This window comes from Dromiciops gliroides, chromosome 4 (genome assembly GCF_019393635.1).
Source record: "Dromiciops gliroides isolate mDroGli1 chromosome 4, mDroGli1.pri, whole genome shotgun sequence".
NCBI lineage: Eukaryota > Metazoa > Chordata > Mammalia > Microbiotheria > Microbiotheriidae > Dromiciops > Dromiciops gliroides.
Window position 1 is genome coordinate 67557910 of NC_057864.1, and position 26973 is coordinate 67584882.

General features: G+C 40.2%; 1 protein-coding gene across 3 annotated transcripts in view; it reads right to left on the reverse strand.

The window, feature by feature from the left end:
* Window positions 1-26973, reverse strand: part of TNR (tenascin R) — a 708132-nt gene that overhangs the window by 616208 nt on the left and 64951 nt on the right. Inside the window, exon 1 of one of the 3 annotated variants that reach the window (XM_043964083.1) lies at window positions 2734-2823. The exons of the other annotated variants lie outside the window; for them this stretch is intronic. The gene's annotated coding sequence lies outside the window, so the exon portion shown is untranslated. Of the gene's footprint in view, window positions 1-2733; window positions 2824-26973 lie in introns of those variants that run through there. 3 annotated transcript variants of the gene reach the window in all.

The window sequence follows — 26973 nt, forward strand, 5'->3', positions numbered from 1 at the left end:
TTTGCACTCAGGATATGAACTCATGACTCCCAGCTCAGCACTCTACCCACTGAGCCACCTAGTTGTCTAGAGTTTTGTATATAACACTTAATAATTTTTTCATTTATTTATTCATTCACAGGGGATAATTTGGAAAGGGAAGAGGGGAGAGATATACTGAGCATAAAAACAAAAATTATCAACAAAAAAAAAGTTTTACAAAAAGATAGGCTATGGTTAGGATAAGAGGAAATTCTAATTCCTTTCTTATAACAGGTGATGCTATCACAGAACAGAGAGCATATTAGTGTTGGGTGATAATAAGACATTAAGACAGTTCAGTTGGTGTCACCATTCATGTAACTACACCAGTTGACCCAACCAAACATGCCTGGGAGGCTTCTCTGACCTGAAGGACCCCAATTTTTAAATGACCCTGGTCATTAAAGATAACATACTAAGGTAGCCTGGGCTAGAGTGCAAGTTTTGAGATAACAGCATGGTGCTATGTAGATAACACTAATGTTTGCATGAAAAGACTTAGGTTTGAATTCAGGCTCAACTATCAAAAAGTCACATTATTTTTCTAGGCCTGAGTTTCTTTAGATGTAAAATGAAGACTTTAGACTAGATAGAGTTTAAGGTCATTTTCCAGCTCTAAACCTATGATCCTCTGGAAAAAAAAGGATTTAAAAATAATAATAAACCTAATGGTAATGAATGGAGATATCTATGCTAGTTTTATTTAGGAGCCACAAAGCTCCCAAATTCATATTCCTGTCTGTACCATCTCTTATTGCTGAGCTTCAGTTTTACTATATGTAAAATGGGGACAAGAATACTCTCACTGTCAGTTCGTATGGTTGTTGTGAGGAAAGAAAGCACTTTATACCCATTATCAAACTTTCTAAATGTAAATGATTATTGCTTTTCCCACAAAGAACCAGGTAAGATCTCAACTAAGACCGTTTTCTCTGTTTGGGTCTTGTCACAATCCTTACCTGTTTTAGGGACATAATCCTATAATTCTCATACAAACTATGTACTGCTCTAGATGGCTAAGCAGCAACAATGATAGGGGGTTCAGTGGGGAGGGCACCAGTCCCGGAATCAGGAAGACCTGAATTCAAATCCAAGCTTCAGATACTTACTGGTTGTGGAACCCTGGGCAAATCACTCAACCTCTGCTTGCCTCAGTTTCCTTATCTGTGAAAATGGGGATAATAGCACCCATCTCCCAGGGTTCTCGTGAGGATAAACTGAGATAGCATTCATAATGTGATTTGAAAATCTTAAAGTACTATATAAATGATTGCTAGCTGCAATTATTATTTTTAAATAGCGTATAGTATTTTAAAATTTGCAAAGGGCTTTCTCCAATACTTCATAAGATAGATAGTGTGAATGAGGATGAGGAAATAGGTTCAAAGACATCCAGTGAATTGTTTAGTGGGAGTCAACTAGCAAGTAGTAACTCCAAGATTCTAACTTGGGTCTCTAGACTCCATCTTTAGTACTCCAAAGCAGCCCTGGAGAAAAGTCATTCTTTTCCCTCTTCTATTTTCTTTTTTGTTTGTTTGTTTTGTTTTTTGTTTTTTGGGGCAGGGCAATGGGGGTTAAGTGACTTGCCCAGGGTCACATAGCTAGTAAGTGTCAAGTGTCTGAGGCCAGATCTGAACTCAGGTCCTCCTGAATCCAGGGCCTCTATCCACTGCACCACCTAGCCGCACGCCGCCTCTTCTATTTTCTTGAAAGTTCAGGAATTTACTGCTTGAGAAAGAACCACCATTATAACCAAGTGTACCATTACCCAGCAGCATCATTTCCCTGTGGCCTTTCCCTTGTTCACAGAGACATCCCCATTTGAAGCACCTTCCAACCTGTATTCAGGAAGGGGTAAGGAGTTAGGGGTGGGCCATTGCCTACCAAGGATCTATGACACCAAGACAAGCAACCCCACTGCCCCCCCCTTTCTCCTGCTTTCTCCTTGAGTGACCTCCTTAGGAACAAGACTCTTCAGAGAAGTGATTAATACTCAGAAAGTTTCCAGGCCATTCTACCTTCACTAAATTGGCAGCCCATTCATAGCAGATACACATACTTACCTGCTTCTTGGGAGAGAGACCACTGTTTCCACGGACCACTTATAGAATGAATGAGGCTTCCTTATTCTGTGGGCCTTCTGACTACAGGAGTCTCATCAGGAACAGTGGAAATAGTTTTTCTTCTAGGAACTGCACACTAAGATCCCTGCTTCTACCTCTGCCTAAGCTTTTCCTTGTGGTAGGAATGATATAACTAATATTAACCTGGCCCTGAATTTGAACAGCTTAGTGATCACAGAATCATACATTTAAAACTGGAACAAAACCAAATGAGGAAACTGAGACTTAGATATACAAAATTATTGGCCAATGTCACAGAGGTCACTAAGCCAATATTTGAACCTATGTATATCCTGACTTTAAGTCCAGTGCTTTAGTCACTATACCATGTTGATGATAAATCAACACCATCCCAAACCACTCATCTCCCGGAAGAAATCATGGAAATATCCATATTGGGCAACTGAGAGTCTGGCAGCTGAACTGTCTGTCTTCTCTCCTCACTACCTCTGGCCCCCTCCATCCCTTATTCCTTCCCTCCTTTCCATAGCATGGTTTGGCATTTAGGGTATGCTGATGAATGTTCCAGCTCTCCTCTCTGTTTCTCACTCTTTGGTCCTGGGCTGGCCATCCACAAAGAGGTCCATACCTGCTTCCTGACAGTCTCCCCGTCCAGCTGTCTCCCTTGTGAGCCCATATGTCCACAGTAGGGAGAGCCAGGGGTTGGAAAGGATCATTTGAAAAGAAATGAAGGGGGACAGAAGGGAAGAAAGGTCTGAGAAACCAAGAAGGGGGTGGGAGGGAGGGTAAAAGTAAGAAAGAGTAGAAGGAAGAAAGAAAGCGAGAGTGAGAGTGCGTTCGTGTGTGTCTGTGTGTGCTTGAGGAAACCCCGGGAGATCGGCTTCCAACAGTGATTAATTTAGTGAGAGAAAATAGATTCTCACTGCCAGCTCTGAAGTCTACAGAAGCTGACAATGAAGCAGTCAGTTCTCCTTTCAGGCAGTCCCAATCCTGTGAGAAGGCAATTTGTGTACTTTGTGTTCAGGCCCTAACAGGAGTGTTATTGTGGGTGCTGGTCACCAGGCTGAGGAAGGAGCCACCATCCTCAGGGTGCAGAATAAGGCAAGGCAAATACTAGACCCTTCCTTTCTTCACTCAGAATGTGGCTCAGAATGCTAGAGTTTCAAGGTCCATGAGACCCTCTTCTTACCACTTCTTTGCCCTCACTCTGTGGTAGCTGTCCTGCCTAGCACCTCTCTCTGGTATAGCTAGGTGCCTGGGCCATCAGCATTTGATTGAATTCAGCATGTACAGCAATGGGAAGACCTGTTTTTCATAATGCCCCTTTCCCTCTGGCAGGTTCTGAAATGGTTGGCCCAGGTCCAATAGTTATGAAATTCCAGAAGTTTTGCATTTATTTTGAAATATCAACAGGGTATATTTCCAAGGAGATCTCTGTTGTATCTAAAAGGTTTCCTAGGAGAAGTAATTGAAGTGTCATCAATTTAAATATGTATCACCCTTTTTTCTCTCTCCTGCACCCTCTCTCCTGGCTCCTTTTTCTGCAGGGAGACTTGTTTCTTTCTTTCCAAATAATGCCAGGCCTATGTTTTTATAATCATTATTTTTACTGCTGTTGCTCCCATTGTTGTTCAACTTTTTTCCCCTGATTTTTTCTTATAACCCTGAAATTATGGGGTCTCTTTAGTTTTTCCATCTATAATTTGTTTCTTCTGAACATTGACTGGCAGCTTGTCCTTTCTTTTCATTCCTCATGGTTTGACCTTTCTTTCTTTCTACATCTCCTCAAAGAAAATGAAGGAATTGTCCAAGGTTGGGCATTTGGCTTCTGGTCCAGAGTTCTTTCCATAAATTCATAACCATTTTAAGTGCCTACTATATGCCAGGCAATGAGCAGTGGGCAGACAAATAGAAAAAAATAAAACAACCTCTACTCTCAGAGAGCTTACTTTCTGCCACAGAATCTTTCCTGGGAAATATCATCAAAAATTCTCAAAATTTTAAACATTCTTCTTACATGATTGACTACCAAATGGAATGAGTGACCCCTGGCTTTCCCTCACCATGAAAGGATTTGCCGAGTCATCAGTTCATTCTTTCCTTCCTTTATCCTGTCATCCTTCCATTCACCAAAGGTGGATTGCCACATGATGGGTAAGGAGATAATAGCACAGATCTTAGAGACAGATTTGGATTGAAGTAAATCTGGACAAATCATTTAACCCTTTAACACTCAGTTTCCTCATCTGTAAAATGGAGAGATTAATATTTGTTCTACCAACATCATCTAGGTGTTATAAAGTCACTTTGTAAGTCCTAAAGTACTAGAAAAATATGAATGACCATAATTGGGTTCTTTCCTAGTAGCCTACGATTTGTTAGGGGCTGAGTTAGATGAATGGTAAGGTTGTTTTCAATTCTGAGATTCTCTGATTTTAGGGTAGGAATATTGTGTTAATTAGGCTCATTTCAAAAGTTTGTGTCCCATTATGGGCCAATTAGACTTCTTTAGCTGCATGTTCTCATAATGGGGCCCTGGGGCTTTGCATCTTGCTATACTAGGACTAGCCATCTTGCAAATATATCTCCTTTGTCACAGGGGGTCATGGGCAAGAGAGTGTGTATGGCACAGTGCAAACCTATCACTACGGCTGAAGAAGGAAAAAAACCCTTAAATAATATACTATAATGATGATGGTTCAGCAATGTCATCTTCCTATTAATTTGATTTAAAAATGTCTCATGCATTAAGGCACTGATAAAATACATTGCATTTGTATAGGACTTAGAATTTACCTAGATTGCAAGTCACCCATATATTGTTGGATTCAACCTTTGTAACCACCCTGAGAGATAGGTTGAAATAGTACTAGAATCTTCCTTTCACATATCTGAAAACTGAGGCTCAGGAGCTAAATGAATTGCTCAAGGTCAATGTTAACTCTCATAAGTGGGACTCTGGCTCCTTTTCCAGTGCTCTTTCCACTTCATAAATAGATTCTTTAAATATAAAGGTGTGAATTCCAAGCCCTTCTAGGGGCCATTCATCTCTCCAGTCTTTTCAGACTTTCCAATCATCTCTGACATTATTTCTCCCATACAGTGAACTAGTGGTAAAATTCCCATATTCCATCTATTACACTGTCTCTGGCATATCTCCTTTCTTTTCCATTCCCCTTTGCTCCAGCCATACGTTATATTTCTCTTTTTTCTGTTAACCACTGAAATCTATTCATTTTTATCCTTTATTTAGGATGGAGATGGTTGGAAGGGGGAGGAGGAGCAAGAAAAAATATCCCTTCAATCTTTGCAACTGTGGTTTTCCTGAATTCCATGCTCTGACAGCAGATTGTTTCTTAAAGAACAAAGAATTATCAGCAATGCTCATTGGGAAACCAGTGAAATTATCCATGGGTTAACTCTGAAAAATTCCCTTTCTATATAACACCTGCTGTAGGCACGTGGGTGGGTCAGCACTTGAATTTTTTAACTTTTGAAAAATATACATACAGAGTGACAGTCTTTTTATTGACAAATTCATGATATTAATTTGTTCATGTTAGGGTGGTATTTCCTCTGGCCATAATGACTGACACAATTTCTGTTTATCATTTATTCTATTATTATAAATAATGATAATAAGAAAACATCACAGTTTGCATTTATATAGTACCTTAAAATATCTAAAGCATTTTATACCCATTATTTCATTTGGTTATCCCACAGTTCTTTGAGATAGGTGTTATGATTATCTCTATTTTACACATGAAGAAACTGAGGCTCAGAGAGATTATATCACTTGCTCAGAATGAGCTTCAAATCCAGGTCTTCTTCATGCCAATCCCAGAGCTCTATTCACTGTAGTATCCTGCTTTTATTGCCCAGAAGCCTGGAAATGGGATAGACTTGGAGAACATGGACAATGGGACTGTGAAGTCATTTAATAAATGTTTAGCAAATGTCATTAAATTGAATTATATTGAATTTAATCTTTCTCCTAAAATAACTAGCTTCTAAGGACTTAACTTTGCATAAATAAGTGAAGAATCCAGAAAGATATTTTAAGGACAGTCACCTCCTCTCCTAGGGAGGGTCTATTGGTAGGATGGGAGAGTTAACATCACTCTCTCTGCTTGTTTTTGTCAAATTCTTCCCATTCCTTGGGCAACCTCCACCCAGTATTTCTGCCCAGTCTCAAAACATCTCAGAAGATGGGCAAGACATAAGCCGTAATTCTCTTTCAAATAAGCAATGCACGTTTTGGGGGTTCATGGACAGATCTCATTTTTCTTTATTCTTTCTATAAGATGATATGGGTGCAAACATGTTAACCTTTTAAGGATTTAGAGGGTGACAAGCAGCTAGTATATTGAACAGAGAGTTGGACCTGGAGTCAGGAAGACGCTAAGTTCAAGTTCAACCTCAGCTACTTACTATCTGTGTGACCCCAGGCAATTCACCCTCTGCTTCAGTTTCCACATCTGTAAAACAAGGTTAATAATAGCTACCTTAGGGGCAGCTAGATGGCGCAGTGGATAGAGCACTGGCCCTGGATTCAGGAGTACCTGAGTTCAAATCTGGCCTCAGACACTTAACACTTACTAGCTGTGTGACCCTGGGCAAGTCACTTAACCCCAATTGCCTCACTAAAAACAAAAAACAAAAAATAATAGCTACCTTATAGGGTTGTTTGTTATAAGATTAAAATGAAATGGAATTTATAAAGCATTTTGCAAACCTTAAAGCATTATATAAATGCTAGTTACTACCACTATTACTACTACTACTGCTGCTGCTACTGCTGCTACTACTACTACTACTACTACTACTACTACTACTACTACTACTACTACTACTACTACTACTACTACAACTACGACTGAGAAATTTCACTTGCTCCACTTAGTCCCATAGTTCATAACTAAGTGCCCAAAGTTTCAGAACAGTAGATTTAGACTTGGGAGAAATCCTAACAGCTATCAAAACATGGAATAGGCATTGTCAAGAAGTATTGGATCCTCCCTATTCAGAGGTCATAAAGCAATGACCATGACTTCTTATGTGTGTTATAGAAAGAATTCTTAGGCAGTTTGGGCTAGATGGCGTCTGAGGTTCCTCTGTAATTCTGTGATTCTGCAAATTCATAGTAGTTTACCTGCGCCTTTCCTACTAAGAAAACATGAGTCACAGATCATAGCATCTGAGCTAGAAGGGATCTTAGAAACCATTTAGCTCAACCTTTTCATTTTTCAGATTAGAAACTGAGGCTCAGAGAGGTTAAATGACTTTCCCATTAGTGTCACAGGTAGGATTTGAGAGCTCAGGTCTTCCTCACTCTACCTCCAAATCTCTATCTACTATACCACACTGCTTTTCCATGACAAGAAGCACACTCCCTTGTCAGTAGAATCCCCTATGCTTCAAATGAGACACATTCTCTATGGGTTAGACTAAAAATTACTTGGCGTCTCCTTCCATTCCACTACCACCCCAGACCTCCTCCATCACCCCGAACACATACACAAAGAGAGAGAGAGAATATTCTTTAGAGTATGCTCAAATTCTCCAATAAATCATGCATGAATTCACCAGCCATTTCAAATGCCAAAGGACTTGAGCTGGGGGTAGGGAAGAGGAGCAGGGATGTTGGAAGGGAACTTAACAATATATTCTAATTGATACTCTGGCACAAGTTCTAAATTAAATGTTATGGGCAAGAGTACAGAAATCACTTCTTCCCCTTCTCCACCAGTATTGTTATAGCTTGTGTTAGCAACTGGTTTAGCACTACACTGAAACTCTGGGTCTACAGAGGGTATTCTTCATTGGAAAGACCAATTTGGGAGATTCTCTTTGGACTCTAATTCTTTTGAGTGGGGTCCTTTGCAGACTAACCAGTTCCGTGATGAGGCTAAAGTTATTGTGAAAACATAGCTCTAGAAATGTTATTTTCTTTCAAAATTGTTTATTGAGATTTTTTGTGGGGCAATGAGTGTTAAGTGACTTGCCTAGAGTCACACAGCTAGTTAAGTGTCAAGTGTCTGAGGCCAGATTTGAACTCAGGTCCTCCTGAATCCAGGGCCAGTGCTTTATCCCGTGCACCACCTAGCTGCCCCCTTATTGAGATTTTTAATAGTATTTTCCTGATTACATGTAAAGACATTTTTTTTAGCATTCATGTAAAAATTTTTTGATTTCCAAATTTTCTCCTTCTCTCCCTCCCCTCTCTAAGACTGTAAGCAATTTGATATAGGTTACATATGTGTAATCATATAAAACATATTAGGAAGCTTATTCTTAAATTGATGTTATGAGAGTCTTGGAAAATAATTATTGGTACACCTCCTATCTGGCTTCTTTCTGGGTGAATCAATAGTATTTTCTCCATCAACATTGAGCAGGGTACTTGTTTTGGGTTCCAGAGCAGGAATTAATTTTTATAGTGGATATTTTTCCTGGTAATAAACTTTATTAACTTTTGTTCTTCCTTTGTAGTGTTTTCTGTATGCATTTGCACTCTAGGCTTATAGGATTTTGACTACAAGTTTCCTTACAGAACTTTTCGCCTAACCTCCTAATGTATAAAGTTATTCATAAGGAAACTAAAGTTCAGAAAGGTTAAAATATCTTCTCCAAGGTCACACAAAGGGTTTTAAAAAGACAATTTGTATTTTATTGTAGAGGCAAGAGGGAGAAGAGTGACTGAAGATTCTTGGGACCATTTCTTTCTCCATGAAGTCTACTTCCAAGGAGGGGCCTGGGCCTGGCCTTTTCCCATATGTCCCAATGTGAGCATTCCCAGAGGATCTGTACAGGATCAAGGGTCTATGCAGTGCTATAATAGAGTATGGAGGAAGGGAGAAAATGAAAGAGTAAAGAAGGAATCAGGAAGAGAATTACAGGAAGTACAAAAAGACCCAAAGAAAAAATAAAATTCCAACTTATAAGCAAATAACTATTAAGGAAGTTCAAAAAATAGAAGTAAAAATGAAAAAAACCTCAAGGAAACCCAAACACATTGAAAAATAGATAATATAAAGAGAAATTAACCAAAATTCCTCAATGAAAGAGAAAATCATGAAGATTCCCCACAACTCATGGAACAGCAAGAAGAAATTTTAGAATGATTCAAAAAAGGAATTATATATTATGTATTTTATATATATGTATATGTATACACACATGTATGTATATATATATGTAAAATTAGGAGTAGATTTTTCTTTGAAATAAGAGGTCTCAATGACATATTTGAAAACGACAGAGTAAGAAAAACTAAATACAAGATGACAAAGGCCTCCAAAGAATTGGGAAATCAGAAAAAGACAGACAGAAAAAGAATGAGAGGTGGAAAATAACAGATTTGAAATACAGAAATAATGAAATGGAGGAAAATTTTGCAAGAAAGAAGTGAAAAGCTAAACGGGTAAAAAAAAAACACATGAATTCTATAGAAGTCAAAGTGACTGACCCCGAAGACACAATACACAGAAACAACTTAGGAATCATCAATATATCAGAATAACATGACTAATTAAAAAAAAAAACCAACAATCTGAATATCATGCTACAGGAAATAATGGATATAAACTTGTCCAGAACTTCTGAATACAGACAACAAACTATTGATCCACTGAATCCACAGGAAATCCTAAAAATATAGCAAAACAAACTATACTTCTAACTCAAAGGCAAAGAAGTAGTTAAAGTTCACAGTTTCAATAACAACAAGTTGCGCATGCAGAGAGAAAGGTATTCAAATGTAAAAAAAAGTCAGTTTTATAACACAGTTATTCTGAATTCATAAAAAAAAATCAGAGAAGAGAATGGAATAGTAGATTTCAAAAGAGGAAGCTCAAATTGAACCCATAAGATATATATCCTGCAAACATGCACCATATTATCAATGGAAAAGATGAATGTTCAACAAAGTCATTTGACATATCTTTGAAAAAAACCATTGGAAGTAAACAGATTATATGACTTCTCTTTCCACCCCGCCCCCTTAGAAACACAAGGAAAATAAATGTACAATTAATAAGAAAGGATTGAGTAATAAAAATCAACTAAATTATATGCTCCTTGAGGGCAACAACTCTGCCATATCCTTCTCTATATTCCCCAAAGTGCCCAATTGAGTCTTTTGAACTTAGCGGCTACTTAATGAATATCCATGAACAGTTTGGTTGTTTGGTATGCTGAGGAACTAGATTTACTAGTGCAGTGCCATTAGGATCATAGGTCTTTCTAGCTTATATATAATCTAATCAAAGCCTCTTATTTTAGTTGCAAAACTGAGATTAGACCCCAAGTCCATGATTCCCAGTACCATGATGCTCTTTCCTCTATTTTTGCAGAAAGACTTTGTAATAAGTTTTATCAGACCCATCACAGAGATGCTGGTCCCATACACAAAACATGGATAATGCCACTGTTCCTGCTTACTTTTTATGTTCATCATCATCCTGAGTTAAAATGCTACCTCAGGTACTTACTAGCTATATATGAAGTTCTTTGCAAACTTTAAAGTATTGTGTAATTTTCAGTTACTAATATTATCATTAATGATCATCATCATCACCGTATCTAGAGAAAGCCCCAAAGTCCTTGTTTCTAGCACCAAGATGCTGATTGTGCCTAATGGATGGATGAAAACTGAAAAACAAAGTAGATAGCTTATCCAGCTGTTTTGCTTACATGATGTTGAGTCTCCATCTGTTTGAAAGTGTCCAGATAACTAAATGATTTTTTTTTGGTGGGGCAATGAGGGTTAAGTGATTTGCCCAGAGTCACACAGCTAGTGTCTGAGGCAGGATTTGAACTCAGGTCCTTCTGAATCCAGGGCTGGTGTTTTATCCACTGTGCCACCTAGCTTCCCACCCTGAATGATTTTTTTTTTTAATGAGGCAATTGGATTTGAACTCAGGTACTCCTGACTCCAGGGCTAGTGCTCTATCCACTGCACCACCTAGCTGCCCCCTGAATAAATTTTTAATCTAGATAAGTGGTTCATGTAGACACAGTTTCAAAATCCCCCTCTCTGCTAAGTTTCAAGATCCCAAGTAGACTTTCCTGGGAAAACTAAATAAAGAGGAAGTTAAGAGGCAGAATCTATTGCATTTTAGGTCTGCTGCATTATTTTTACTAAGCTCACTTTCTATTTTCCTTCGTGCCCTGCATTTACGGACAAGTGTTTCTATTGCTCACTATTCAGAGAAACCAGGGATTATTGTGGCAGGAGTATGGAACTGTAGCATACCCTGATCACGACAGGAGGTTATCAGCCTCATTCTGCCAGGAGGGCCCTGTGGAGTGTGATAATTATTGCTAATAATAAATTAATAGCATCATCTCACCACTGCCTTAGGGCATCCAACTCCTTTATAAAACACAACACATAATTCAGCCTGTACCAATAAATCTCAGGGAAGGAAGAGTAAAATCGATACTACCAATAGTCACCTTTATGCTCTAAAATCCAACCAATGACTCCTGTCTTAGTAGAGTGGGAGGAAGGCACTGATCAAACACGGATTTTGGTCACTGTGAATAAGGGGGGAATCAGTAAGAAAGATCAATCATGTGGAAACCAGGTTGGAGGAATAGAAAGATCTCAAGAATTCAGTTCGATCCAGTCCAACAAATAGTTTTTGAGTTGTAAAGAATTAATTGTTATTTGAGGTTTTTATGCCTCAGCATGCACTGGCCTGGGGCTCCACAAACTGCACAGTGCTCCACCCACTGGTTGTAGCCATTGCCAGGGCCCTGGCACCTCACGTCATCACCACTCCCCGAGGCCTACATGGCTCTGGCAAAATTATAATGATTGGAAGCCTAGTGAGGGCAGTCATGTGATTGTCAGAGTGGCCATCCCATTGGCTGGGGCTGTGTGGGATGTTTCTAGGTTTGGGGGAGGAGAATTGGGAATTCTAGGTGGAAGCTGGAAAGCGACAGGTGTTCTCCTGCGTATTTTCAGCTGATTCTTGGGAGGTGGTATTTTTTTCAGGTATTATAATTTCCCTTTCCCCATTTTATTTCCTTTCCCTTGATCCTACTGATCCTGTTTGTGTTTTTTTTAAGTTCGTTCTTATTAAAATAAATCTTGTTCTGTTTTGAGGGAGGCAGCTGGTCTCCTTCCTTGCCCCAATATTGCAGCGAGCCGCTGAGCTAGCACTCCCCAATTAAAAATTGGTCCCCACAGAGTGCTTAGTAGGTGTTTGGAGGTCAAAGTCCAAGTTACCTACTTCCCTTTATTAGACAAGAATGATTCCAAAGATAGGGTCCCAAAGGGGAGACGGGGTCGGGGCACATCTTGAGGACCTGGAGAGTCCCAGAAAGAATCACTATTCTTTGGAGTTGGAAAGGCTTAGCATCCATCTAATCCAACCCATGTCCCCAAAAGAATCCCTGATAAGCATAACCTCACAAGGGTTTATCCAGTTCTGCATAAAGATTTCCAGTGAGGTATGTGAGAATATTATCAGGGTCCCCCTGTTGAGTGAGCATGAGGGGGCCCCTTGCTGAGTGAACATGTGACCACCCTCAACCAATCAGCTTGAAGCATTGTTTGAGGCAGTTGGTTTTGTCAGTTGATTTTGTGAGTGAATGGTTGGACCATTCAGCTCTAATCGCTCCTGGAGGGTAGTGAGGTTTTCCTATTCTTTCAGAGACACTTGTTCTCTCTTTGTTAACCTCTAATATATTTTAATAAATGTTTAATACCTAAACTGTTAAACTGTTGTCCTAGTTAGCTTTCCCCACACAGGGGACAGGTGACCACACACATTTAGTTTTACCCGTCACAGGTAGAACCCCCTCATTCAAAAGACATCCCAGGGCGGCAACTAGGTGGTGCAGTAGATAGAGCACTTCTGCTGGATTCAGGAGGACCTGAGTTCAAATCCAGCCTCAGACACTTGACACTTAACCCTTATTGCCCCACAAAAAACAAACAAACAAACAAAAGGACAGCCCATTCCACCTAGAGGAAGATTTTCCTGGCATAAGCCTAAATTTGCTTCTTATAGTCTTCACCCATTATTCCTAGTTCTGCCTTTTGGGGCTCAACAGAAAAAATCTCAGCCCTCTTCTGCATCACAACCCTTCATTTACTTGAACACAACTATCATGTGCCCTGAATCTTTCCTTTTTTTGACAGGAGGACTAAACTAGTAGTTGAAAGAAGCGCTGTGGATAGACTTTAACTAGATTTTAGCAAAACTCATACAATTCTTGTAGAGAAGATGGAGTGGTGAGAATAAAACAATAACATAATCAGATAAATTCAGAACTGTTTGAATTTTTCGTTTCATCATTCAGCAAATCTGACTTTTCATGACCACCATTTGGGGTTTTCTTGGCAGAGACACTAGAGTGGCTTGACATTTCCTTCTCCAACTCATTTTACAGATGAAGAAACTGAGGCAAACAGGGTTATGTGTCTTGCCTAGGATCACACAGCTAATAAGTGCCTTAGGCTAGTTCTGAACTCATGTCTTCCTGTCTACAGGTCAAGCCCTCTCTACTTACTGTGTCTCCTAGCTGTTAATGGGATGAATCAAATAAAATGAAATACAATAAGGATAAATGCAAAATACCATTGGTAGGTACAAAAAAATCAACTGCACAAGCATAAAATAGGGAAGTATGGGTAGACAGTAGTTCTGAAAAGGTTTTGGAGGTCTCAGTGGAGATTTAGATTCAGCAGTGTAATATGGCTGCCCAAAACACGTTGATGCCAACTTGGGTTGCATCACCAGGGGCATGGCTTCCAGCAATATGGAGGAGATAGAACCACTGCATTCTGCTCATAGTCATCAGACTTCATTTGGAGTGTTGTCTTTAGTTTGGGGCACAGAAGGACATTGATAAGCCAAAACTGGAATGACCTACTTTGGAAATCTTTTATGATAGGCTTGACAATTACTTCATAAGGGTAGAATAAGGATTTTTTTGGTGTATGGGTTGGACACCTAGCATCTGTGGTTCCTTTTAATTCTTAAATTCTGTGATTCAGTTGGGTAACTTTATGCGTTGTGCCCTCTGGAGGTCTGCTCAAGGTCACACTGTTTGTCAGGGATAAAAGTAAAACTCTCCTGAAGCTTTCCTGGCTCCCAGCCCCAGGCTCTTTGCACTTAATCTAAGTAAGAGAAGGCAGCTCAGTCTAACAAGGCAGTCTGGTGTTTTCCCCTGCAGACCTTCTCATCTCCACCCCCTGCTGTTACTTTATAAAGAAAAGATTGTTTCTTTCGGGACACTTAAACAGGAAGGTGGAATTGTTTTCCACTCTGATTTTTTTTCCCTTGAATTCATCAATAAAAATCCAAGGTGCCAAATACCTCTCAGGTTGGTGGCCAGCAGGCTGCCAGAAAAGGAAGGGATTCCAGGATCTTGGCCATTTGCATGCACTCTCTCACAGGGTGCCATGGAGAGCCTGCCAATTCCCCCCAAATAAGTGCCTTCCTGGGGTGATAGAGAATCAATTGGCTTGACGAAACTTCTGGATACTTGTTACAGCCCTGGCTCTGTTCCCACAGAGGCCCTTAGACAGACATCAATTACCTTCCCTCTCATCGCTGTTATCAGCAGTGGTACCATTTCTATTAGAATGTGCCAATATTTACGTACATTGGAATAGACATATCAACCTTGGTATTATAGAAAGGCAACCCACCTCTATATTGGGGTTCTGCTCTCCAATACTATATCTTGGGATTTGTTCTCTCTCCTTGCCTAAATTCCAAAGATACATTGATGGCTGTCAGGGAGGGGGTTCCGAAGCCTCATGGATTTTGTGTTTATATATATCTGTTTTAAAGCTTGAGGAGGGCAAAAGCTGCTAACTTAGATGAATGACAGTTAGACTGGAAGACAGTCACTTCTCCTAGTTTCCTAGGATCTCTGCTCCAGTCAGATTTGTCCTCACAAAACTGGACAAGTTAATTTACCTCTGTAATTGGAGTAATAGAGAGAATCCCTTTCTTTCTGATCTGCTGGACTGGGGCACTTCCCACAACCCCACAAGAGTTGCCACAAACCTTCAATTTGTAAAAATGCAATATTTGCAAAGTGCAAAAAACTAAAGTGCAATAAGGAAGGTATGTCTGTATCTTTGTTCACATTGATTTCCAGGGTGTCCCCCTATAATTTCTTCATACTATTGAAGGCCCATCTCAAGTCCTTTTCCAAGAAGGAATTGAAGGCTCTAGAATGCATGATCTTTATTCTTTCTGGTCATTTATACTATTGATTATCTATTCTACATATTTTGGCTCTTCATTTTCTTTAATTCAGCTTTTTCATAGGCTGGAAACTTGAGGGGAGCTCAGTGGTCATCTAGTCTATAAGTGTCAAACTTGCAGGCTACAGGGACCCGAGTGGCCCACAATACTACCAATACAACCAAACCAAACATTTCCTAATGTAATTGAGAAATATTTAACAAAATAAATTTTAAAAATTAAACCAAACATTGATAATGTTAACTTGTGGTTTTGTAAGTCAGTAGGCTGCCAGCAGGGATTCTTTTGTAAGGGTTCATGGCCTCCATTTCTATCTGAGTTTGACACCAAAGATCTAGTCCACCCCCACCATATTTTATAGATGAAGAAACTGAGATCCAGGGATATTAAGAGGCTGAGCCAGTCACACAAACAGTAAAGATGAGTGGTGATATTTGAAACCTGGTAGTGTGACTCGAGAACTAGTGTTCATTCTGTTTATGAGGAAGTCACTTGCTTTTCAAAGATACATCTCATTGTCAGAAATATTAACAGCTGAAGTAGAAATGATGTCAGTCATAATAAAAGTAATAGCAACTGTAAGCATTTACATAGCACTTTACGTTTTGCAAAGTGATTTACAAATATTAACTGATGTGAGCCTCATAACAACCCTGGGAGGTAAATGCTATTATTATCCTTATTTCACAGAAGAGGAAACTGAGGCAGGCAGAGATTAAGTGACTTGGCCAAGATCATACAACTGGTAAGTATTTGGGGCTGTATTTGAACTCAAATCCTTCTGACTCTAGGCCTGGTGCATTTTCCAATGTGACCTCCATGATATCAGAATTTAAAGGCAGTTGTGCGAATATTATTAAATATGTAAGTCAAATACCATCCAAACTCGATAAATAATAGATTTGGATACAGATAGAAGTATAGATAGAGCTATAGCTATAGTTGACAGAGTTATAGGTGGCACAATGGAGAGTTTCCTGGGGTACAGAGAGGTTATTTGATTTGCCCAGGGTCATTCAGCCAGTTTGGGCCAGAAGCAGGGCTCCTAACTCTGAGGCTTGCTCTCTATCCACTATACCATGTTACCTCTCTGAGTATATATTGAGGCACAAGAATAAATAAGTGACACTGACTCTGGATAAAATCAGTTTAATAAAATGGCTATATCCAGGCTCCTGAATTTCATTTAAAATAATACAATTTCTTCCAAAAATTAATGGAGCTTCCACCATACTTTTGCAACTATTCGTTGCAAAACAACTCTTGATCTGCCCTGGTACAGGGGAATTTCCTTAATGAGAGCTCTCTATGCCCATGAAATTACAAGTCTGGAGATATGCTTGCAATCAAGCAGCAGACATTTATTAAGCATCAACTATATGTAAGACACAGATGTATATATGTTATACACACATATGTACACACACCAATATCGAAGCAACTAGGGGGGCAATGGGTAGAGCCCTGGGTCAGGAGTCAAGAAAATGAGCTCAAATCCCACTTTAGATATTTGTTAGCAGTGTGACCCTGGGCAAATCACTTAACTCCTGTTTTCTTCAGTTTTATCAACGGAAAAAATGGGGATAAATGATAGCATCTACCTTGTAGGGTCATTGTGAAGATCAAATGAGATAATATTTGTGAAAGTGCCTGCACATAGTAGGCACTGTAGAAATGTTTATTCTCTTCCCTCCCTCACCTAGTATGGAACAGGAAGGGAGAGCATCTGAAAGGATATTATTCATTTGTTTAACCAGAGACAGTGTCAGCTCTAACATATGCTGAACTGGTAAGAAATAGAATGTGCATGCATGTGTGTGTGTGTGTGTAACAAAGGGAATGGGGGAGGGAGGGAAGAAAGGGAGTGTGGAGTAAGTGAGAGAGAGAGAGAGAGAGAGAGAGAGAGAGAGAGAGAGAGAGAGAGAGAGAGAGAAAGAGAGAGAGAGAGAGATCTTTATAAATAGAATGGAGATAACAGACAGAACAAGGAGCAACAAATATCTGCTTTCACCTTTTCTTTCTTGAATGAAACTCCTGGCAGACTCAATTCCATCTTTAAACAACATCTAAAATTTTTTTTATCTTTCTGGAGCAATGTTAACGTTCTGAGTACAGAAAGAAACCACCACTTACTTGTTTCCACTCAGCTCCTTCAACTCCAGCCAGGGAAGATAGCAAGCCATTGGCCATGTTCTCCTTCAGTCTTTCTAAAACTGTCTCTACCTCCCTAGCAAGTCTGTTCCCTGAGTTCTATTTGACTTATTGAGCATCACTAAAAAAGTCCCTAACCATGTGGAAGGCTGCCATTTGCCCTTAAATGATTTTCCACCAAATGACCTTATGGGAAGGAGTTTGTGGTTAATGTTTGGCTTTCAATTGTTTTAATCTTACCTGACTCCCCCTCCCTCACCAACTGCTAGTCCACTCCCTCCCCAAACCACTTTGTATTTATTTTGTATATATTATGTATGGAGGTAGGAAGAGGGAGGGAGAGAGACAGAGACAGAGGGAAATGAAAATAAAGAGAGATGGAGATGAAGAGAAAGAGATGGAAAGAGAAAGAGAGACAAAGAAAGATGGAGTGAGAAAGAGACAGGGACAGAGAGAGACAGAGATGGAGACACAGAGAGAGAGAGAGAGAGAGAGAGAGAGAGAGAGAGAGAGAGAGAGAGAGAGAGAGAGTTGTATAGTATGTATGTTGTCTCCCTCATTACAATGTTAGTTCCTGGAGAGCAGGAACTGGTTCACTTTTGTCCTTGCAACCCCAGAACTTGTCACAGTGTGGGACACATAGTAAAGTTGAATAAATGCTTTTTTGAATGATTAATTTGAAAATACTATACCACACTTCAGCTCTTACACAATTCCCATCTTACTCTTTCACAGTTGCCATCACCATCACCATCACCCAATTTCAAACCCCAAGACAGGATCCTCAGAGTTTCCACAATGCCTAAGACAGTGCCTCCCCCACCTTCTTCCTAATTGCTCTATATTCAGCAGTTTCTCAGCCTCTCCTACTCTTTTTTCTCCTTAGTGATTGTCCTTCCTTCTCTTTCTCTCTACATCTCCTTCCTCTGGCAACTTCTTCACTCTCTTGCTTCATCTATCACAAATAACCCAGCTGTGCCAAGCCATCTCTCTTCTGAGGCAGTCCAGGATCCCGAGATGCACCCAGTTCACCACAGATGCTGGTGGAATACATAGAACTCCCCATGTGAGAACTCAGTAACAAAATGATGACAGCCTTCTTCAAACCTTCCCTTTAGCTATGGCAGTAACACTATTGATAAGAAGGTCATTTTGAGGGAACCCCAGAAGTAGTATTTACTGGAAATAGCAACATAGCTGATTTTTGTTATGTTTTAAGGTTTGCAAAGAGCTGCACCTGTTGTTTCTTTTGATCTTCACAATAACCCTGCAAGGTAGGTCTATTATTATCTATGTTTTACAGATGAGGAAACTGAGGCTGAGAGAATTTAAATGACTCTCCCAGATTCCCACAGATAGTAAATGTCGGAAGCAGAATTTGCACTCATATCTTCCTCAATCCAGGTCCAGTGCTCTGACCAACTACACCCTCTAGTTGTCCATTGTCAATTAGAGAAAGGTGAAAATCATATACCATTTCTGATGATCATTGGAACATTGGGGTTCTGGGGATTTGACATCCCCATAATGGAGAATTGGAAAACCCCTATTTCCATGACAGCAACAGAGTACTCCTATTGGTCACCAACTTTTGTTACATTTATAAAGAAGAATGAAGCGAGGGAACTCTGGATCCCTCAGGTCTAGCTATGCCTGATCCCCCACTGTTTGTTTGTTTGTTTTTATCAGATCTTACTTTCATAGATTTAGAGATATAAAGAGTCTTTGAGGTCATCTGGTCTAATGCCTTCATTTTACACTTGAGGAAACTGAGGCTCAGAGAGGCCAAATGACTTCCCCAAGGTCAGTTATGACCTAAGTGGCCAAGCCAGGATTGGAACCCAGGTCCTCTGACTTCAAATCCAGAACTCTTTCCATTGTACCACAGTGCTTTCCTTATTGCTAGAACTAAAGCTTACAGGAACATGATCATGATAACTTACAATAATATAGCACCTCTAACTTTCCAAAGTATTATTTGATGTGAACCCCACACAATTCTATGATGGGTCACAGAATCTTGGAATCTTAAGAAATGGTAAGGACTTCAAAAGTCAACAATTCGAAGCTTTCAAGATGGATCCCCTTTGATGACCTTGTCTACATGTGATCATTCATCACCTAATACAATATTTCTAATGAGATAGAAGCCACTCATTTCTTGCGGCAACTCATTTTGCCTTACTCTAATTGGTAGAGAGTGTTTTGATACATGAAGCCTAAATCTGGCCCTCTGAAACTTCCATTCATTGTTGCACCTTTTGTTGTTTGGCATTTAAAACCCTTCATAACCCGACCCCCTCCTATTGTTTCAATTTTCTTACACGTTACAACCCTCACATACCCTGTGACCCAGGGAGACTGGCCTCCTTGCTGTTTCTCACATAAGACACTCCATCTCCTAACTTTGGGCATTTTTACTGGCTATCCTCAATTCTTGGGATTCTCTGCCTCTGCATATGTGTGCTGGCTTCCTTCAAATCCCAGCTAAAAATTCCATCTTTTACAAGAAGTCTTTCTCAACCCCCCCCCCTCCTGCCTTAATGCTAGTACCTTCCTTTTGCTGATGTTCTGCAATTTAGCCTGTATAACTATTGTTTGTCCAAAGTTGAAAAGTTGCTTCTCCATGTCTTTTCATGTTGCGTTATTATGCCGATTGAGAAATGAGGCGAGTGAGACAGAGTAAACTCAAATGAATCAGTTAGTTAGGGGTAGAAGCAGGGCTAGAACCCAAGTCTAGTTGCTCTTTACACAAGACTAAGTTGTTCCATAATTGCAGGATTCCTGGCATCCTTCCATAATCAATTTCCTCTTTAGTTCTGGTGGGTGATATTTTCTGTCAGTGTGCCTGAGGAATCCACCATTTTTATTGTAATGTATAACCTATATCAGATTGCTTACTGCCTTCAAGAGGGAGGAGGAAGTGAGGGAGAGAGAAAAATTTGGAACTGAAAATCTTACAAAAATGAATGTTGAAAGGTTTCTTTACATGTAATTGGAAAAAAAATAAAATACTATTTTAAAAAAGAATCCACCATTTCTTGTCACCTTTGACACATCTTTGTAGGGCACTCAAAGAATACCTATTCTTGCCTCTCTGAATCCATAATTTCAATCCAGTGTAGCTGAATTACTTTAATCATGCCCTCTCTCCACCCAGGAGCACACATGCGCATGTGCACATGCACACACACATACTTTGTACATTTCTCTTTTATGCCTCCCTTTTGCTAAATTCTCCCAGTTCCCTTCTTACTCCTAACCCTAGTATGGTGCCACTAGCCTCTAGGAAACATACCCCTTTCTCTTTTATCCTGCACCTGAATCATCTCCTGAAATTCCCACCCCTGGTGTTTCATTACCCTTTCCCACAACTCCCTAGCCTCCATGTTTTCTGTTTTTCAAGGGAATCACTGTGCCCTGCAGGAGTGACTGTTGGGAGAAAGATTCAAAGGTATTATCTAGGTGAAGGAGTCATCATTATTATCTGCTCCGGATCATCCTATTACACTTGTGAATCCCATTAAGAAGGACTTGGGGATCAAGTTGCCAAACTTTGCCATTTCTACTTTCCTAACATCTCTCCCATCCAATTGCTTTTCTCCACTCACATGGCTACTACCTTAGTTCAGGTCCTCATCCCCTTATCCCTAGATTATTGCAATCATCTCCCAACTGGTCTTTCTTCTTCAAGTTTCTTCCCTCTTTAGTCTGTCCTCTTTAGTGCTGTCAAAGTGATTTTTCTTAAGCATGGAGCTGATCATGTGACTCCTCTACTCAATCAGCTCAAGGGACTTCCTAGCACCTCGAGGATAAAATATACACTCCTCTATTTTAAAGCCCTACCCAGCTTGGTCTCAATCTTCTCTCCAGCCTCACTAGACATTATTCACTCTTCCACATTCTGGGATCCAGCCAAACTGTCCTCTCTGTTCTTCATATACAACATCTCTGCACTGACATGTCTAGAATGTGTTCTTCTTGCCTCAACCCCAAAGAGTTCTTCTCTTCCCTAAAGTCACTTGTAGCTCAAGTACCATCTTCCACATGACGTCTTCCTGATCCTCCCACTTGCTAGTGCCCTCCCTCCCAAACTTTTGACTACTTTATATTAGTTCACTTCATATTTATGCTACAAGTGCTTAAATACATACTTGTTTTCTCCTCCACTGGAATGTAAGTTCTTTATGGGTGGGCCCTGTTTCATTCTTGGTATTCACAGCCCTAGTGCCTGGCACAGTATCTAGAACATAGGTTTTAAATACTTGTTGGAGTGGGCTAGGGGCCTGAAGACTGGATGAAAGGCACCCAATTCTGCCATTTGCTTCTCCAGCCACTCCTGGTATGAAGATCAACTGAGCTGAGATGGTTTTCTCTTTCTACCCCATCTATCACCCCTTTGTCTGACAACTACAAACTACTTCTCCACTAACAGCCTATTTTCCTCCCATCCATTTATATACATGCCTGCTTCTGTCTCCAACATTTCCTTCCCATTCTTCCCATTCATTGCCACCTGAAAATTCAGCCTGTCAAAAATTTTCCCTCAAAACTTCCCATCCTCATCATTTATTTTCCAGCATTGCTACCCAAATAAATATCCAGGCAAAGCTGTTGGCAGCTTACACTTACTCCATGCTCACCACAAAGTGGCATCTTTGATTTCTTTCTCTGAAATTCCTCTCACACCCAGGCTCCTGCCAATTCCTGGCATGTCATTCAGAGCAATATCTCCAAGTCTGTCCTTTTCCCTTTATCCTTGCTGCCAAGATAGTGGTTCATGCTCCAGTTATTTCCCCCCCTCAACTAATGCAATCTACTTCTGTCCACACTGCTTCTTTTTTCATCTACCTCTTTCCCTTTTAGTCCATACAAAATATCCCTAGCAAGACAATCAATCACACCACTCTCCCCATGTCTCCCATTCTCCTGTCTCCACATCTTCACCTTCCCCTCTTCAAAGGCAAAAGACCCCAAAAGTCCATTCACCGCCTGACACCATTTCTTCTCTCCCATAACTGCCAGGCTTGAAATACCATCCCAAATGCATGTTTCACACCACTGTCATTTGCTTCTTCAAAGCATTCCTCCCATCACATGGGCCATTTCTAGTACTAGTCCTACCCATCAGCTGGCTGAACAAATGTCCAAGAGCTTGAGACCCTTGGGGACACTTCTGGATGTTAGACTTCTAGAATGGAAGAGAGACTGAGTAAAAGCAGAGCTTGGTTTATGGTCTTGGCAACTCGTTCCCATCTCTGGAAATGTGTAGACCAGGTCAGTAGCCTTTAGGAATGGCCTCAATTTTCCACTGGGTTAATGCAATTTAACAGGTATGAACAAAGGGTGAATCTTTCAAGGAGAAAGAAACAAGTAATGGTTAGGAGGGTAATGAAGAGAAGGTCTTTCTCCCAAGATGCACACAGGGTTCTCTCCAAAAGACAAAACATGTCATTTTAGGAAAAGAGCACTCAGGTAGGAGCTAGTAGTGCCTTCTCCTACACTTAACTAAGTGGGCAAGTTAATTTTCTTTTCTAAACTTCAGTTTCCTCATCCATAAAAAGACAATAATACTACTAGTGCTTCCTACTTCACAGGATTGGAGGGGTAGGTGGCACAGCAGAAAAAGCACTGGAGTTGGGGGACTTGTGTTCAAATCCTGCTGCTGACAATTTGTTGCCTATATGAATCTGGACAAGTAACATCCTTGGGTCTCTGGTTCACTTCAAATATTTGAAGACAGTCATCATGTTTCCTGAAAACTCTCCTCATCTTCTTCCAAAGTCTTATATTAGCATGACCTTAAGACATTTTACCATCTTGGTCACCCTCCTTTGGACATTCTCCTTCTAATTTAATCTCTCTGAGCCTCAGATTCCCCGTCTATAAAAATGAAGGCATTTGGCTAGTCTCAGAGGTTCTTTCCAACTGTCAGCTGACAGTCCTTATTCATGATCTAGTCCTCTCATGGGCCTACTCCCCTAATTTTCCCTCTTTCTCTATCTACGGATAATCTGTAGGCATCCCCTAAGACTCAGTCGTCAACATGATTTGCTTGTCCTTCTGCATTCATTCTTTCCAGAATCACATTGTTCCACATGCTTTCAACCACCACTAAAATGAAGATGATTGTACAAATTTCTATTGATCCTCCGACTCTTCCATCTCCCTATCCCCTCCAATGGACATACACATCTCATTAAACTTAAAGAGTTAAGGTATCACCTCATCTATAAAGACTTCCCTGACTGCCCCAGGTGGAAGTGGGTGCTCTTTCTCTGAGTTTGACTGGAGTACTTTGGATTTTTCCTTTCTTCCATCTTATTCCACCTTATATTTTATTCATCCATATGCATGCCTTCTATTCCCTTGTTAGATTGCAAGGTCCTCAAGTATAGGGTTGGGGAGGAGTCATTTTTTATCTTTTCCTCTTCAGGGACTCAACAGGGCATTTTGCGGATGCTTAATAAAAGTGTGTTGCATGGAATCTCTGTTTTTCTTCAAGGTCAGTCTCTGGTCTGACCCTGCTAATGAGCTTGCTATCCCCTGCATCTACCTTCCCCTTTGTATCCTTTCCACAGAATAACAAGGGAAGAAAACCAAAGCACACATTTCAACACTTAGGCTTTGAATTTCTATAATATTAATTTCCACTTGTTGATCTATGGCTCTTTAAAAATGGTCTCAGACTATTTGGGGTCTATATGTTGGATCACCTACAGAGGAATATGGAGGCAACCTTTTGTAGAAGTGCTGCAGTTAATCAGGAGGTGGGCTGTCAGCCTGGAGTAGGTATCTGGGAGGCGACAGAGAGCCTGCCAAGACTTGTCAAACCCACGGACAAGACAGCTACCCACTTCTGCTGCTTGGAGCAGAAACGCATAACACTGCCAGAAGAAAGGTAGAATGGCACTCCAGGGATTTGCAAGGCCTGAGAAAGAAATTAAATTACTCAGGGCCTCAGGTGGTGTTTTAATCTATTCTTCCAGCTGAAGGTCATGCTTTTGGAAGAACAATGTGGGAAATCAAAAGCCAGTTGTGTAGACAGTGTCAAAAACCCAAGGTTTTCTATACCAAAGCCAATGGTAACAAAATGACATATGCAAGGGACAAACCTAATGATGATGGGAAGCAACTTCTTGTGGACTCACCAATCTTATCAAGACTTAACTGAAATTTGAAAAGGGAAGAGAAGTCCAAATGACACTGTCAGACTTAAAATTGAGGAGGAAAACACATGTGACAAAGATTAAGACAAGGACAAAACATGCCAGTTAGGCAGGTAGGTGGCACCATGAATAGTGCTAGGCCTGGAGTCAGGAAGACTCACCTTCCCATGTGACTCTCATCACTTCCCAAATCACTTAACTCTGTCTGCCTCAGTTGCCTCATGTGTAAAATGAGCTGGAGAAGGAAACAGAAACCATTCCAGCATCTTTGCTAAGAAAACTCCATATGGGGTCATGAAGAGTTGGACATGACTGAAAAGACTGAACAACAACAAAACATGCCAGTAATTAAGAAAACTCTTTCATGAAGGAGGACATAGGTCTATCTCAGGGGTCAAGGATATGGGAGATGGGAGCATAAACCAGAAAATTAGGCCATGTTTATACCAGCTTATCCAAAAGCACTGAGAATCAAGAGCTTGGGTGATTAGGAAGGTCAGTTACTAAACAGAGCCAGGTCCAAAGGAGTAAGAAATTGAGGTCAAATGATAGGGAGTATCAGGAGTTGACCATTTGGCCAATTGAACCTGATCCCCCAAGGCTTCAATAGTTTTATCAAGGTGTCCTATGCTCCCTTTTCCCAATGCTGCTGTACTTGAATATTAATAGGCAGATTCTGCCATGCCTCTATTAATTCAGTCACCACCATTTATCTATAAGCACAAACAGAAAGGTATCCAATATTTCTTGGGAGAAAAGAATATGGCAGAGGATTGGAAATGACCCTAATATTCTCAGATGTATAAGTATATGTACTAATTGCACAGAACATTGGCACTTTATTTTTGTAATTGGAATATGATGGCATTGGAGTTTACCTTCTTAAAAGAAACAGATCTAGGGGCAGCTAGGTGGTGTAATGGATAAAGCACCGAGCCTGGATTCAGGAGGATCTGAGTTCAAATCCAACCTCAGACACTTGACACTTAATAGCTTGTGACCCTGGGCAAGTTACTTAAAACTCATTGCCCAGCAAGAGAAAGAAAGAAAGAAAGAAAGAAAGAAAGAAAGAAAGAAAGAAAGAAAGGAAGGAAGGAAGGAAGGAAGGAAGGAAGGAAGGAAGGAAGGAAGGAAGGAAGGAAGGAAGGAAGGAAGGAAGGAAGGAAGGAAGGAAGGAAGGAAGGAAGGAAGGAAGGAAGGAAGGAAGGAAGGAAGGAAGGAAGGGATCTAATAGAAGAGGCAGGAGGGTAGCACCATCTATCAGAAAGGTTTTGACAACCATGAATCCAAAGTTGGAAAAACAATAGAGAACATTTAAGTGAAAATAAAAAGAGAGAGAAATGATATTATCCTTCCCATCCAGATAGAGATATTATACTTTCTACCACAGATTATGAACCTGGCACAAAGACATGATGGAATAGTTACCGGACTCTTCAATAGCCTATGCATTGGCTGGAAGTTTCATCGTGAAACAAAGCAGGGCATCTGACAAATCCTTGACTTGTTTTGCTGATAATTTCATGGTTCATAAAGTAACTGGGGTAGGGAGTGGATATGGTTTCATAGGATTTCATTCCTACCAATAAGTAAGAACTGGTTAGTGATGTGGAAGTAACAAGAACCTTGGAAGAAAGCAACTATTTCATCTCAGAAGGAAGAGTGGCAAAGAAAGGGAAAATGGAACAGTCGAACATATCCCTAGACTTCTGGGAAAGTGGATTTTAAAAAAAGTTTGGATAAGAGAAGGAAGGAAACAAATAAATATTATTAAGTACATCTTACATACCAAGTACTTTACAAATTCTTGTTATTGTTCAGTTGTTCCAGTCATGTGTGACTCTGGGGGTTTTGGGGGTTTTTTGCAAAGATACTGGAGCGATTTGCCATCTCCTTCTCCAGCTCATTTTTTTCCAGCTCATTTTACAGATGAGAAAACTGAGGCAAACAAGGTAAAGTGACTTGCCAAGAGTCATGCAGCTAGTGTCTGAGGCCAGATTTGCACTCAGGAGGATGAATCTTCCTCACTCCAGAACTCATGGCACTACCTAGATGCTCCACTTTACAAATTAATCTGCATAACAATCCTGGGAGATAGGTGTTATTATTATCCCCATTTAAACAACCAATGGCACTTAAGAAGACAAACATAAGGTGACTTGCCCAGGGTCACACAGCTAAGTGTCTGAAGCAGAATTTGGTCTTAGGTCTTCCTAATTCTTTATCCAGCATTATATCCACTGAATCAGCTGGTTGCCTCTAGGATGAAAGATTGGAAGGGTTCCATAGATAAAAACTCTGAAAGGG